General features: G+C 41.4%; 1 protein-coding gene across 1 annotated transcript in view; it reads left to right on the top strand.

The window, feature by feature from the left end:
• Positions 1-4,806: 4,806 nt before the first annotated feature.
• Positions 4,807-15,828, top strand: part of LOC130273151 (prostaglandin reductase 1-like) — a 64,008-nt gene continuing 52,986 nt past the window's right edge. The window contains exon 1 of the mRNA XM_056519487.1: positions 4,807-4,965. The gene's annotated coding sequence lies outside the window, so the exon portion shown is untranslated. The remainder of the gene's footprint in view (positions 4,966-15,828) is intronic.

Below are 15,828 nucleotides of genomic sequence, written 5' to 3'. Positions count from 1 at the left end.
ACACCATTTTTTTGTTTTCTGTTATTTTGAAAGTGTAAATGATGGAAATAAAATCTAACTTTTGTTGACATATTATAAGAATGTCTTATCTGTAATTTGATGCCTTTTGGAGATTTTTCCATCTTTCCTTGGCTTCTTTATGCACATTAATACAAATTTTTACTTGGGGTGCCCAAACTTTTGATCCCCACTGTACAGTTCCCATTGATTTGCATGGGACTTTAACAAAAACCCAGACCCTCACAAATGTGTGTAGTTAAGGGTTAAATTAACCATCCTATATTTTAAGTGGACATATAAGTAACATGTGACCAATTATTATCGAAATATCTCCAGGCGTTTGGAAGTTATGCAGTAACATATATTTCCCATAGACTTGTACTGGACTTTAAACAAAAAACCCAACCCTGGCAAATGGGGGTTAAATTTAAGTAAGGGTTAAATTACCTATCCTATGTTTGTTGTTTAAATATAAGTAACATGTGTGCCAATTTTCATGTTAATATCTTCAGCCGTTTGGACGTGATGCTGGTACATACACACATACATACACACATTGGGGGAATTTATCATTATTTGTCTATTGTAGACACAGTTCTACCCCTTTACACTGCTTGTCTTATTTACACTCCTGCTCAGAATTTACTAAGGCTGTACATTACTTTGATAAATCTTGTGCAAATATAGAAACGCCCCCCCCCCCCCCCCCGCACTCTACCGTACACTCCTTCTCTACCTCACAGGAAAAATGGATGTGAGGATTTTGTTCTATTGCTTTGAGGTCAGATTCCATTGAGGTTTTTTGTCCATCATAAAAAATGCCAGAAAAACTGTCCCAGCTTTTTCCTGCGCTTTGTCAGTTTTTCTTGCATTTTTTTCTTGTGTTTTTGCTGGTGTGTGGAAACAAAAAAATGTACTAAACTTTTTGTTGTTTTTTACTTCAAAATTTAGATACATGAATGCGGAGGACTATGTCAGATTTTGTGAATTGTAACGATGAACAGCGTATTTTTTTTAAATATCAATAAAAGGGTTAACAAGGGCTGTGGGGGAGTGTTTTTTTTTTTATAAAAAATGTTTTTCAATGTGTTGTGTTTTTTTAGAATAGAATTTTTAGGCTTAGTAGTGGAAGGTGTCTTGTAGACAGAATCTATTACTATGCCTGGGCTTAGCATTAGCCCCCAAAACAGCTAGCGCTAACCTCCAATTATTACCCCGGTACCCACCGCCACAGGGGTACCTGGAAGAGCTGGTACCAACAGGCCCAGAGCGTCAAAATTGGCGCTCCTGGGCCTAGGCGGTAACAGGCTAGAGTTATTTAGGCTGGGGAGGGCCAGTAACAATGGTCCTCGCCCACCCTGCAGCAACAGCCTGACGTTACCAGGGTGGCAAGGACCATTGTTACTGGCCCTCCTCAGCCTAAATAACGCCAGCCTTTTATCGCCTAGGCCCAGGAGCGCCATTTTTGATGCTCGGGGCCTGTTGGTACTGACTCTTCCCGGCACCCCTCTGGGGGTGGGTACCGGGGTAATAATCGGAGGTTAGCACTAGCTGATTTTGGGGCTAACGCTAAGCCCCGGCTTAGTAATGGATTCCGTCTATAAGACAGCTTCCACTACTAACCCTGAAAATTCAATCATAAAAAACAAGACACATTGAAAAAAATTTTTTTTTTAAAATACTCCCCCACAGCCCTTGTTAACCATTTTATTGAAATAAAAAAAAAATGCAGTCCACCGAATCTGACGTCGTCCTCCACATTCACGTATCTGAAATGAGAAGAAAAGAAAAACAAGAAATATGGGTGAGTACATTTTTTTTGCTCTCCCCTGGGAAGAGCGCCCATAATGCAGTGTGTTCCTAAACAGGGAGCCTCCTATTGTTTCTAAACTACAACTCCAATCATGGGGGGCTGTAGATAAGCAACAGCTGGAGTCTCCCTGTTTGGGAACACACTGCCAGAAAGACTCTGTTCCCATTATGCAAAACGCATAATGTGAACAGAGATCTGTCCCTCTGCCCTTGGACTGCTACTCCTAAAAAGGGACAGAGCCTGTCCCATAATGGGAGTAGTTGTAGTACCACAGCGCTGCTGAGGGATGGCACTTGCACATCCCCTGGCTGCGGGACTTTTAGGACTACTACTCCCATCATGGACAGACTCTGCCCATGATGGGAGTTATAGTCCAGCGGCAGAGTTGCAGCTGGCACCGGGTCATTCCGCAGAGACCCGCTGTAACCCGCATTTAAGATAGCAAGCCGGCGGTTCATGCGTCTACACTGCGCTGCCACCGGCTTCTATATACACTGTCATAATTCATAACCCTGCCGCCGGGAAAGGGGAGCTCTGATTGGTCAATAGCTATCCACCAATCAGAGCGCCCATGTTACGGCAGGGATTATGAATTATTACACTGTTTATAGAAGCCAGCGGCAGTGCAGTGTAGACGCATGTACCGTCGGTTTGTATAGTTAATAAATGCGGATCGCAACAGATCTCCAGAGAATGATCTGCTGTGATCCACATTTAAGTTAAAAAGTTGGTGGTACATGCGTCTACACTGCGCTGCTGCCAGCTTCTATATACACTGTAATCATTCATAATCCCCGCCGGGAGAGGGGAGCTCTGATTGGTCAATAGCTATGCACCAATCAGAGCTCCTGTGTTCCGGTGGCAGGGATTATGAATTATGACAGTGTATATACAAGCTGGCGGGCAGCGCGATGTAGACGCATGTAAGGCCGGCTTATATAGTTATTAAATGAGGTTCGCAGCAGATCTCCATAGAAAATCTGCTGCGATCCGCATTTAAATTAAAAAGCCGGCGGTACATGCAGCTACACTGCGCTCCTATATACACTGTCATAAATCATAATCCCCGACACTGGAACACGGAAGCTCTGATTGGTGGATAGCTATTAACCAATCAAAGAGTTCCCCTCTCCCGGCGGCGATTATTAATTATTACAGTGTATATAGAAGCACAGGAGCAGATCATTCTCTGGAGATTATTAACTATACAAACCGGCGGTACCTGTGTCTACACTGCGCTGCCGCCGGCTTCTATATACACTGTAATAATTCATAATCCCTGCCAGAACAGGGGAGCTCTGATTGGTGGATAGCTATTGACCAATCAGAGCTCCCCTCTCCCGGCGGCGGGGATTATGAATTAGGGCAGTGTATATAGAAGCCGGTGGCAGCGCAGTGGAGACGCATGTACCTTCAGCTTGTTATCTTAATAAATGCAGATCGCAGCGGGTCTCTGCAGAATGACCTACCTGCTGTGATCTGCACCTCAGCCCCTGGACTATTACTCCCATCATGGGCAGAGTCTGTCTATGATGGGAGTAGTGGTCCTAAAAGTCCCGCAGCCGGGGGATGTGCAAGTGTCATCCCTCAGCAGCGCTGTGGTACTACAACTACTCCCATCATGGGACAGACTCTGTCCCATGATAGGAGTAGTAGTCCAAGGGCAGAGGGGCAGATCACTCTCCTGCGATCCACATTTATTAACTATACAAGCTGGTGGTACATGCGGCTACACTGCGCTGCCACCAGTTTCTATATACAGCTCTTATAATTCATAATCCCCGCCGCCGGGAGAGGGGAGCTCTTATTGGTGGATAGCTATTGACCAATCAGAGCTCCCGTATTCCGGAGGCGGGGATTATGAATTATGACAGTATATACAGGAGCGGAGTGCAGCGCAGTGTAGACGCATGTACCGCTGGCTTGTATAGTTAATAAATGTGGACCGCAGCAGGTCTCTGGATAATGACCTGCTGCAATCTGCACCTCAGCCCCTGGACTACAACTCCCATCATGGGCAGAGTATGTCCATGATGGGATTAGCAGTCCTTATTGTGTCAAAATAGACACTTTGGTACGTGTCCTCCGAGGTGGTGTATATTTGCGCAAGAAAATGCTGTTTGTGCATTCCCCCCATTGAGTTTTATATATATATAGATTTTTCTATATTTTTCACCGAAATTTGAACAACATGAACAAAGAATGCACAAACATGCTCACCATGCAAGACTGTCAGGCTATAAGATCTTACTATAAAAACCTGGCAGTGAGCATTACATAGGGAGCATTTTTGTGCCAGATAAGTGTATTGTAATCAAAGGCAGCGTGGGCGCAGCTATAGGTGGTGCAGAGATAGCAGCCGCACTGGGACCTTGGTGCCAAAGGGGGCCCCAAAGCAATGTTGCCCCATAAGAGACCAGTATTATAATTGGTACGGGGAGCCCTGTTGCAGATTTTTGCATCGGGACCCAGAAGCTACAAGTGAAAAGGTACAACTGAAAGGTAGGTAACAGTAAACATAATGTTCAGCGTGAAGTGGGGAGTGGATAGTGAGATTGACGGTAGGAAGACGCTTATCATCCTGAGTGAGGGGGGTATGGAAAATATCTTTCTAACCTATGAGAAGAAATATTGGGTCTGCATATTTTTTTTAAATTATTAGATGCAATTTCTTTTATGTATGCTTTCTTTATTATTTATTTGTGCTCTTTGTCAGCTCTGAATAGTAAGTAAAATTACACACACGTTTACCTTACAATTTTATGTGATTCATTGCAAAAGGCCTCTGCCCAAAATGTTATATAACCTTCATGTACAAGTTGTAATTACAGTGTTGACTTTATGTATTTCTTCATGAAACACAAGGATTGTTCCTTCTCTGGCGTGAACTTTACTCAGTATTCTGGTCTGCAGCCAGCTGCATTCTCTCTAGAGAGGGGGTAGAAAGGGAGGTCTTGGAGCTCAGCATTAGCTTATGAAAGGCTGCAGCAGCACTGGTTAGATACTGGAGGAGTGGCCGGACACCAACACAGGGGGAAGTTGTGTAAGGACTTCTGTTCCTGTGCTGAGCAACCTATGGTCTAGACGAGACTTGTTCAGCAGCACGTTTTTCGTACAAGATCCAAACAACACCTGGGCTTGGCTTTAAGCAGGTAAATCTCAGATTATTAGAAAGCATTAAGCATACTTGTGGGTCCTACAATGCCAAAGATCTGCACATTCTACACCCAGCTCTATGAGTAGTGACCTATATACTGTACTCACATATAATAGGGATGCTGCAACGTGCAGCCACTATGGGGGAGATATTAAAAAACTACTGTAATTTCTGTTAAAGTGATATTAATTATACTTTTTTTTTTCTCCTCACATTTTCAAAGGTTTCTTGTGCTGCTATGAAAATATGTGAGAGTTCATTTTCGTGCCACTTTTGTTTGTTTTTTTTTGCGCCAAAATTTGCCGAGTTTGGCACCAAAATCGACAATTTTGGCGCCAAATTTTACATCCCAGAAAATTCTGGCAGAAGCATCTCATGTAATATTCCATGATCACTAGTGTCCAGACAAGCGATAACTGTATAAATAGAACATTTCTAGGGCTTAAATGTGAGTTCAGGTGCAGTGACCATTAAAAAAAATAATAATAATTTGCAATAGTAATTATTTATTTTTCAATAATTGATTACATTACACCTTTTCCCAAAAAAACGAAACAAAAAATAAAATAAAAAATTACAACCATTTCTGTGATTTCTACACTACCAAAAAGGTGGTGTGAATTTTTTTTATTTGAAATGAACTCTCACCCCTTTGAAAATATCATGTAACACATGAAATGCATATAGCCACGCCCACTTTTGCAGAACTGGCATGAATAGTGTAAACCTTGGATAATTCTCTTGTAAAAAAAACTTATATCTGAATATCTGATGTGAACTTTTTCACGCCAAAACGCAAAATTGATGTAAAGAGTTTTGAATATGACTCCCTATGTGTTCTCTTGAATATGCACAGGGTGTAGGGGTGTTGCTGTTATCTTTTTATCTTTTGTTATATAAAAGATCGAGATACCAGCCTCAAGAAGACATAAGTCTTGTTCACCTCCCCTCCAACAAAAGAATATATGGAAACAGCTTAGCTATAACACAAAATCCTTGGACGTACCTCCTTATCAGGACAATGGGGGCGAGATTTATCAAGGGTGGTGTATGTGACCAATTTGTCTACACCACTGTTTGTGTGGTGGTAATGTGTACCAAATTTATTAAGTGGTTGAATGGTGATATGGTTCTAGTACACATTTTTTTAAATTACTCTTCGGTACACTACTTTGTATGATTTCTCCTCTGCTACTTTTAAGAAATTCCCACTGTTTACGCAAAAACTGTGCAACTTTTTTTTTTTTCCTTCACGCTGTCCACAGGCACAGATACTGCTAGTGCTGAGATATATGTGAAATATAACACATTTTAGGCTGGGTTCACACCACATTTTTGCTAAACAGTTCCCCTATCAGGTTATTGATGAAAAATGGATTCCTCAAAACCAGACAACACTGTGTCAAAACGTGTGTACAAATTTTAACCTGCATACGGTTCAAAACTGTATACGGTTTGAAAAATGATGTCCGGTTGCATACGTTTTTAAGAAAAAAAAATGTATACGTTTTTAACTTTTCAGTCTTTTATGAATAAAGTTTCACTTGTTTGATTAAAATTCCAAGAAAAAAACTTTTGGTGTGCACTGCGCATGTGCAAAGTCAAAAACCGTATGGAACCGTATGCACATACGATTCTGTACGGTTCCCATTGACTCCCATGTTAAAAAAAAAAGTATACGGTTTAAATACGGTTTTTAACATAGACAAAATCCGTGGTAGGCTACAGTTTTGGGTACAGGGAAAAAACAAGACAAAACTGTACAAGATATAAAACGGACACAACCTGATGCATCGTTTGGCATACGGTTTTCAATAAAAAAGTCAATGCATACAGTTTTCAATACAATTCCATGGGGTTTTCAAATTGAAAACATATACAGAAACTGTATAGCAAAAATACAAAGATGGAGGCAGCCACTATCTCCACATATTTAACATAAAATTGCTAGCCCAAGAGAAGCATATCCATAGTGCAGGGTCTGTCCCACATGAGGTCACCTTATCGTGGTGTGATGGTACACACTATTTGGCCAAATGGTAAGTTAAGAACCTTTATTTTCCTCTATAGCAGTATTGCAATGTTATATTACACATATATCTTACTGCTAGCAATGTGCTGCTGTAATTCTCTTGTATGCATTTGTAGTTCAGCCTCAGCAGCTTGCACCTGTATACTTGAGATATATATATATATATATATATATATATATATATATATATATATATATATATATATATACATTTATATATATAAAAGTTATGCAGGATGTGTTGACCAATTTTCGCTTTTTTACGTTACATATGTGGAGGGAGTGGCTGTCTCCATTATGGTTTGTGCACCCCACCCATTCCACTAGATGATTTTAAGTAGGGAATAGCTGGATCATACATGCCCAAAAACTGTAGACTTATTGCTAGCCCAAGAGAGGCATATCTATAGTGTAGGGTCTGTCCCAAATTATGTCACCTTATCATGGTGGGATGTACACACTATTTGGCCAAATGGTAAGCTAAGAACCTTTATTTGTTATTAATTCCAATATAGCCAATAATGTCTTTATAGAGTACCCAGCACTTGACTGGTGTGGTGGCACAGTACGAGATGTACCAGCTGCTACACCAAACTAAGTTGGGTGGCTGAGATAATAAAAGATAAACTGGACAGTAACGTTTTAGTTTCAGGTGCTGAAGGCCTACGTAACTATATTTTCTACATTGAAAATGTGACTTTTTAGATTTTTCTGTCATAACATGCATACACCAAGTTCTCCATTGGGCAAAGGGTTCATTTTTGCAAAACTTGATTCACATTGTATTGCATATCTGTACAGCAGAAAGCGAAATCTAGTCAAAGCTAAAACTCCTAGCCAACAAATGCAGGAGTTCTCCATACTTTACCCCCTAACCTGATAGAAGAGGTGGAAATTGTTTCCTGTTTAGTTCAGTCTAGCCCTGGTTTCTGTCAGGAAGCTTCTTCAGTTCCTGTCCCGCTACATATTCCTATGGAGATTAAGCCATGTGAGCCAAGGTACAGCTAATGTCAGACATACCTTCAACAAATAGAACACATTCTCACTCTCAAGCAAGTTGAAGCCTTTTGCCTAGCAACTCCTGCAAGAATTGTTTAGCTTTTTAGCATTGCCTTTAATGTATGACTTGCTGTACTCCACCCTGGGCTCTGCAGGGTATAATTTCACTGTAGACCTCATAAAATTACAATGAAGTTCCACCCAGTGACTCACAGACGATGTCTTTCATTTTAAGTAATTTACTATTCCTTTACTTCTTAATCTGTCCTAGACCCCCATGATGACTTCTCCCGGTTGCCACTTACTTCTGTCACCTTAGTGTACCTTGTGGTAATAGTGGCTCCCTACTGCTCTGCATAGTTGTGGAGCCCTTTCTTTGTATCCCACACAGTGATTGTACTTCTTGGGTGTCCCACCCTACAGTACAGGTGCCCCTTGATTTCTCCCACTGTAATGGTGCACACACAAACAGTAAAAGTATCCAATCCCAGTACCAACTAGGGCAGGGGGCCTTGTGGAAAATTGCCCTTTGGTGCCCCACTGCATTATCCATTGGGAATTTCAGGACATTATAATCAGATTCTGCTAGAGTGTCCATTGTTTTAACCGGAAGTAAAACAATGCCTGGCAATGATTGGCAAATAAGCCCATATGCTATTTATTTCCATATTTATGTCCCTTCAGTGCCTTGACCCAATGACCCAATGACTTGGAGCCAAAGTAATAACTATGATTTGTCTGAAATGACACAGTTTTCAGAGAGAAAACATGCTGCCCAGGGGGGGCTGACCGGCCGGTCCGATCGGAAATCGTCCAAGGGCCCGGCCAGGTTAAGGGCTGGCCGCCACCACTAGTGAGGGTCTGGGACACTTGTTCCAGATCCCCAGCAGACAGTGCTGCCTTCTCCTGTATGCGCGAAACACGCACATACAGGAGAAGGTGTCCCCTCTGTCTGAGCCGCATCTGCAGCTTACACAGAGGAGACGTGACCTCCACCCCCATGCAGCACGCAGTACAGGCGCCAATGACGTCACTCATCGGCGCCTTTAATATGGAAGGGAGAAGACCCGGGCCCCTGCTGCTGAGGAGATCGCTACATGAGACATCAGGTGAGCATCACTTTTTTTTATATTTTAACCCTACCTATACCTATGGGGAAGAGGGGGGGGAATACTGCCTATATTTATGGGGAAAGGGGGGACTCTGCCTATACTTATGGGGAAAGAAGGGGTGTGGTACTCTGCCTATACTTATGGGGAAATGGGGGGACTCTGCCTATACTTATAGGGAAAGGAGGGAACTCTGCCTATACTTTTGAAGAAGGGGGGGGGGACTCTGCCTACACCTATGGGGAAAGGGGTGGGAACTTTGCCTATGCTTATAGGGAAAGGGGGGTAACTCTTACTATACCTATGGGAAAGGGGGGACTCTGCCTACACCTATAGGGAAGGGGGGGGGGACACTGCCTATACTTATGGGGGAAGGGGTGGGGACACTGCCTATACTTAAGGGGAAAGGGGGGGACTCTGCCAATACTTATGGGGAAAGGGGGGGAACTCTGCCTATACTTATGGGGAAAGGGGGGGAATCTGCCTATACTTATGGGGAAATGGGGGGACTCTGCCTATACCTATGGAGAAAGGGGGGCGGACTCTGCCTCTACTTATGGGGAAAGGGGGGGACTCTTCTTATACCTATGAGGAAAGGGAGGGGATGGGGGGGTAACTCTGCCTATACCTATGGGGAAAAGGGGGTTTAACTCTACATATACCTATGGGGAATGGGGGGTTTAATTCTGTCTATATCTATGGGGAAAGGGAGGGACTCTGCTGCCTATACCTAAGGAGAAAGTGGGGTTAACTCTGTTCCTATACCTATGGGGAAGGGGGGCTAACTCTGCTGCCTATATCTTTGGGGAAGGGGGGTAAACTCTGCCTTCTATACTTACAATGGAGAGAGAAAAGATGGCGCTGCTAGTTCCGAAATAAAGTGAATGCCAGACCACAGGTATTATGAAAACACCGGAGTGGTTTATTAAACATAAGAAAGGATTAAAGTACAGGGATGATGCGTTTCGGGGAGCCACCCCCTTCCTCAGATCAGTTTGAGTGATACAAGTACATGCTGGGTTTAAATACATTCAAAATTGGCACCAGTACAAAAAGTGGGCAGGGCTAAGAGATGACATCACATCAAGCATCAGGTATATACAATAAATAACACACATCTGTTACATACAAGTGTAAACTTTTTTTTAGAATTGTAGAACCACAATGAATGCAGCATAAATATGGATAGACCAAAAACAGATATAATTTTGAAGGAGCTGCTGTGTCACAACTGACATCAGCCCTCCAGATGTTAACATCCTGCTGTACGCAGGATGGGGGACCGGAGGGTCCTGGCAGTGTGTGGAAACTACCTAAGGTGCCATGATAAGATAAATAGCAATGAATCCTGCGCTAGACGCGCTACTGCTGATCCACCAATGTGCAGGGATACATAGATTAGTATAAGGACGAATGGGCAGCAATAAATAGTGTAGGCGGTGATAATAGTAATGATAATTACAGGGCATGTTCAAGGCACAAAAGAGAATACAAATATATATAAATAAATATTGCAAACAATAAATGATAAAAACAGAATATGATACTATAGGAGACATTATAATATAATATGGGAGGTATTGTAAAAGATGATAATACAAAAATATTGCATAAAATCACATGGATTAATTAATTCATAAATCAGTAAAAGTAATAGGACGATAGTCATGAGACAACACATGAACAGATGTGTGCAAATATGATGGTGAAAAATTAAATTAAATGAAAGTAGGCATGGGATTAAATGTATAAAAATGGTTAGATCATTATATTAAAAAAACAGTGGTCCCTCAATTATATCTGGTATCAACTCTATATCCTCAAATCTCTCCCATTATATCAACCTTCTGTTGAAGAAACACGTCACCAGTTTCACATCCCACCCCTGATACTACAGATTTTATCAACACCATCTTGGAGGTCGAGTGGTCCCCCGAGTATTTATTGGTCACCATGGACATATCCTCCTTCTACATAGTGATAGAACATGACCTGGGGATTGAAGCTGTCGCACACTTCCTACACAGTGATTCTAACATGCCATCTGCTTTATATTACAACATAATTATTTAGAATTTCTGGGTTAAATTTACTTGCAGCACACTGGGACTGCTATGGGGTCCAAGGTGGCCCCGAGTTTTGCAAATGTATTTGTCGTTCTGTTTGAGATTAAATTTGTCTACCCGCATCCGCTATTTTCCAACTGTATATATTATCATCGATTCAACGATGACATTTCCTTTATTTGGAAGGGTAGCACAGAGAATCTGAACACCTCCCTTCCTGACCTTAATACCAACTACTGGTCACTGCAGTTTACCCAGTCCATCTATAACAACCATGCAGAGTTCCTTGATGTCATCATCTCTCATGATGAAGGCAATAAACTGTATACCAAAACGTTCTTTAAACAGGTGGACAGCAACAACTATTTGAATTTCAGTAGTGCACACTGCAAAACATGGCTCTGCAATATCCCCTACGGACAATTTAAAAGGATTCGTAGGAACTGTACCAAGGAGGAGAATTTTAAGGCCCAGAGCAAGATTTTAAAGGCCTGTTTCAAGGGAAAGGGCTATCCTGTCCCCCTGGTACATTCCTCATTGAAGAAAGCACTAGATCTCACACAAAAAGATTGATTGGCTCCAAAAACCAACACAGATCCATCCATTCAGGATCGATCCACCAACTTTGTCACCATTTACACCAGGGAACATGGTAACATTAGGAAAGCGCTCACCAAGAATTGGGCGATTCTACTGAGAGACCCCTACCTGAGCACTATCCTCCCTTCCAAACCTCCTCTCACTTTCCGTAGAGGTCGCACCTTCGCAATTTGGTTGCCCCTAGTAAACTCAGGTCCAAAACTGCCAAGGATATATCATCAAATTTTCTGGCTACCACGGGTAACTACAAATTTGGTCTTCCTAGAGGTAAGTGCTGCCCTCACATCACACACAAACGCAAGGACTTTAGCTCACATGTTACCAAAACAGCATATTCCATCAAAACACGCCTTAACTGCGGATCCCAGTATGTTATCTGTTTACTTCAATGTCCTTGCGGATTGCAGTACGTGGGGAGGACGATCCGGTGTTTCTGTAAACGTCTGAACAAACACCGAAACAATACAGTACACGGTTTTACCCTACACAGTGTGTCACGCCACATATATGAACGCCACTCTGGCAACTTTGTACTGGTACAAGCCACTATCATCGAACACATCACTAAGAATGTTTCACAACGTTTTGACACACTGAGGAGACAAGAGAATTTTTGGATACACACCCTACGTTCTCTGGTTCCGCATGGTTTGAACGAGATCATTGAATGTAATTTTTAACATATAATTTTTAATATACTGTTTTATTATCGGAGTGCCCTTTATGGTTTTATGGCTACGTGCTTCCCCTATGTCATTTATGTATATGTATATATATATATATATATATATATATATATATATATATATATAGTAAATTTGAGTAGCCGTATTAGTCCAGTGATGCAGATGCAAATCAAAACATGTTGCAGTATCTTGTAATACCTTTTTTATTGGACTAACAGAATTTTGTAGAGACAAGCTTTCGGGATTTCTCCCTTTGTCAAGTCTAAAGCAATCAGGATACTGAGAGGGAACTTCAAAAACATACAAGAGAGAAAGACATTTGAAGCCAAAATGATACTGTTTTTTGACTCGAAAAACAGGGGACTAAATGTGGATTTCAGCTTCTTATCTCATTATCAAAATTTCTAATAACCTGTACTGGATTCTCTTTTGTATCTCACTATGTCCTGTTTAATTACCAGTCTCTCCCCTGCTCCCCCCTCCCTCCCCTTTTTCTCATCCTTATCTATGTAGTCTATGTTCCTATAGCTGGACAATTTATGGCCCATCTTAGTGTGAATTCTCCACATCTATTGTCTTAACCCCTGCATATTTGTGAGATGTAACCTGTGTCTTCTGCTTGTGAGCTTAGATTTGCTTTAGACTTGATAAAGGGAGGAATCCCGAAAGCTTATCTACAAAATTCTGAAAGTCCAATAAAAAAGGTAAAAAGATACTGCAACATTTTATGATTTGCATCTATATATATATATATATATATATATATATATATATATATATATATACTTATATGTATGTTTTTTATATATACATATATAATTTTGTGTGTCTATATATATATATATATATATATATATATATATATATATATATATATAAAAAGCAAAATCATCGGTAGTTGCAGTATCTTGTAATACCTTTTTTATTGGACTAACAAGATTTTGTAGAGACAAGCTTTCAGGATTCCTCCCTTTATCAAGTCATAAGCATTTCTGAGCTCACAAGGAGAAAACACAGGTTCTATCTCACAAAATATGCAGGGGTTGAAACGACATATGTGGAGAATGGACATAAAGTTGGGCCATAAATTGTATAGCTATAGAATGATAGGATAAGGCTGAAGAGGGGGGGGGGGGCTGGAGAGCAGAGGTGAGAATGGTGGTTACGCTGGACGGACAATTTTACTACAGAGCCATAGACTGAAGATAAGACTTGGACAGGGGAGGGGGAGCAGGGGTGTAATGGTGTTAGAGCAGGGAGAGGGGAGAGAGTTTAGCAAAGGTTATAGGAAATTTTGATAATGGGATAAGAAGCTTAAATCCACATTAAGTCCTCTGTTCTTGGAGTCATAAAGAACTATCATTTTGGCTTCAAATGTCTTTCTTTCCTGGGTGTTCTTGAAGTTTCCTTTCTGGATCTTGATTTTGAGGTCCTGTAGGGAGTGACCTGTTTGGGGGAAATGGTGTCCAACTGGGGTGCAATAGTCCTTTTCTCTATGGTTGTTGATGGACGATCTGTGGAGGTTCATCCTTTTATTGAGTGGCTGACTGGTCTCACCAATGTAACATCCCAGGTCACACTTGGTGCATTGTATCATGTAGACCACATTATCTGTGGTGCAGGAGTATTGTCCCTTGATGTTGTATGTCTTGTTGTTGTGGGAGGCCTCAGAATTTGTATATATATATATATATATATATATATATTTTATTTTATTTTTTTACACCATCATATTTGCACACATCTGATCATGTGTTGTCTTAGGACTATCGTCCTATTACTTTAATTATTTTATGAATTAATTAATCCATGTGATTTTATGCGATGTTTTTGTATTAGCATCTTTTACAACACCTCCCATATTATATTATCATGTCTCCTATAGTATCATATTCTGTTTTTATTATTTATTGTTTGCAATATTTATTTATATTTTTATTCTCTTTTGTGCCTTGAACATGCCCTGTAATTATCATTACTATTATCACCGCCTACACTATTTATTGCTGCCCATTCATCCTTATACTAATCTATGTATCCCTGCACATTGGTGGATCAGCAGTAGCGCGTCTAGCGCAGGATTCATCGCTATTTATCTTATCATGGCACCTTAGGAAGTTTCCACACACTACCAGGACCCTCCGGTCCCCCATCCTGTATACAGCAGGATGTTAACATCTGGAGACCGGATGTCAGATGTGACACAGCAGCTCCTTCAAAATCACATCTGTTTTTGGTCTATCCATATTTATGCTGCATTCATTGTGGTTCCACAATTCAAAAAAAATTTTACACTTGTATTTAACAGATGTGTGTTATTCATTGTATATACCTGATGCTTGATGTGGTGATGTTATCTCTTAGCCCAGCCCACTTTTTGTACTGGCGCCAATTTTGAATGTACTTAAATCCAGCATATACTTGTATAACTCATACTGATCTGAGCAAGGGGATGGCTTCCCCCGAAACGCATCATCCCTGTACTTTTATGACTTTCTCATGTTTAAAAAACGCCTCCGGTGTTTAAATAATACCTCTGGTCTGGCATCCACTTTATTTCGGAACTAGCAGCGCCATCGCAAGGGTCATCTTTTCTCTCTCCATCGACCTCTACCAGGATCGGATTATTCCTTTCCCTGGGAATCAGGCCTAGCAGCTGTTTCTGCCTCTGGTTACCCACTGTGTGGGTTGTTATGCGAATATTCTATTTGCTCAAGGTGAGTGGCCACTCCTTGCCCATTGACGGCTCGTGTCTAAACATTGCTATCTGTGTTAGTGGTAACCCACAAGGCGCCCCCGTCGGTCTCTCTTTTTTCTATTTTCCGGTCTATACCTACAGGGAAGGAGGCGTTAACTCTGTTGCCTATACCTACAGGGAAGGGGGGGTTTACTCTGCGGCCTATACCTACGGGGAAGGGGGGGCTACCTATCTTTATACCTGAATGCCTAACTACTTACCTACATACCAGGCAATCTAACTACCTACATACCCAGCTACATAACTATGTACATACCTGGCCTTCATACATGACTGCCTAGCTAGCCCCCTGCCTACCTTGCTTGTCACCTACCTACATATCTGGCTTCCTGATCTACCTTCCTTGTTACCTGTTTACCTGGCTACCTACCTACCTGCCCTTTTACTGTGCAGGACACTAAGGATGGCATTATTACAGTTTGTGGGCCTATAGATGGAAAGATTGTGTAGAGGAGGGGAGGGCACTGGAAAAATGCAGAGTCTGACATGTTTGTCCTGCAGATGTTAAGAGATCCACATGGCGGTCTGATCCAGACGGAGAAGAAAAGGAAAGATGTAATTGTGAGTCCCAAAATGTAACTGCAATCACTTATATGGTATACACATCC

Source organism: Hyla sarda, chromosome 1, assembly GCF_029499605.1.
Source record: "Hyla sarda isolate aHylSar1 chromosome 1, aHylSar1.hap1, whole genome shotgun sequence".
Classification (NCBI taxonomy): domain Eukaryota; kingdom Metazoa; phylum Chordata; class Amphibia; order Anura; family Hylidae; genus Hyla; species Hyla sarda.
The sequence above is the reverse complement of the archived record's forward strand: the minus strand, read 5'-3'. Positions and strand labels throughout refer to the sequence as shown.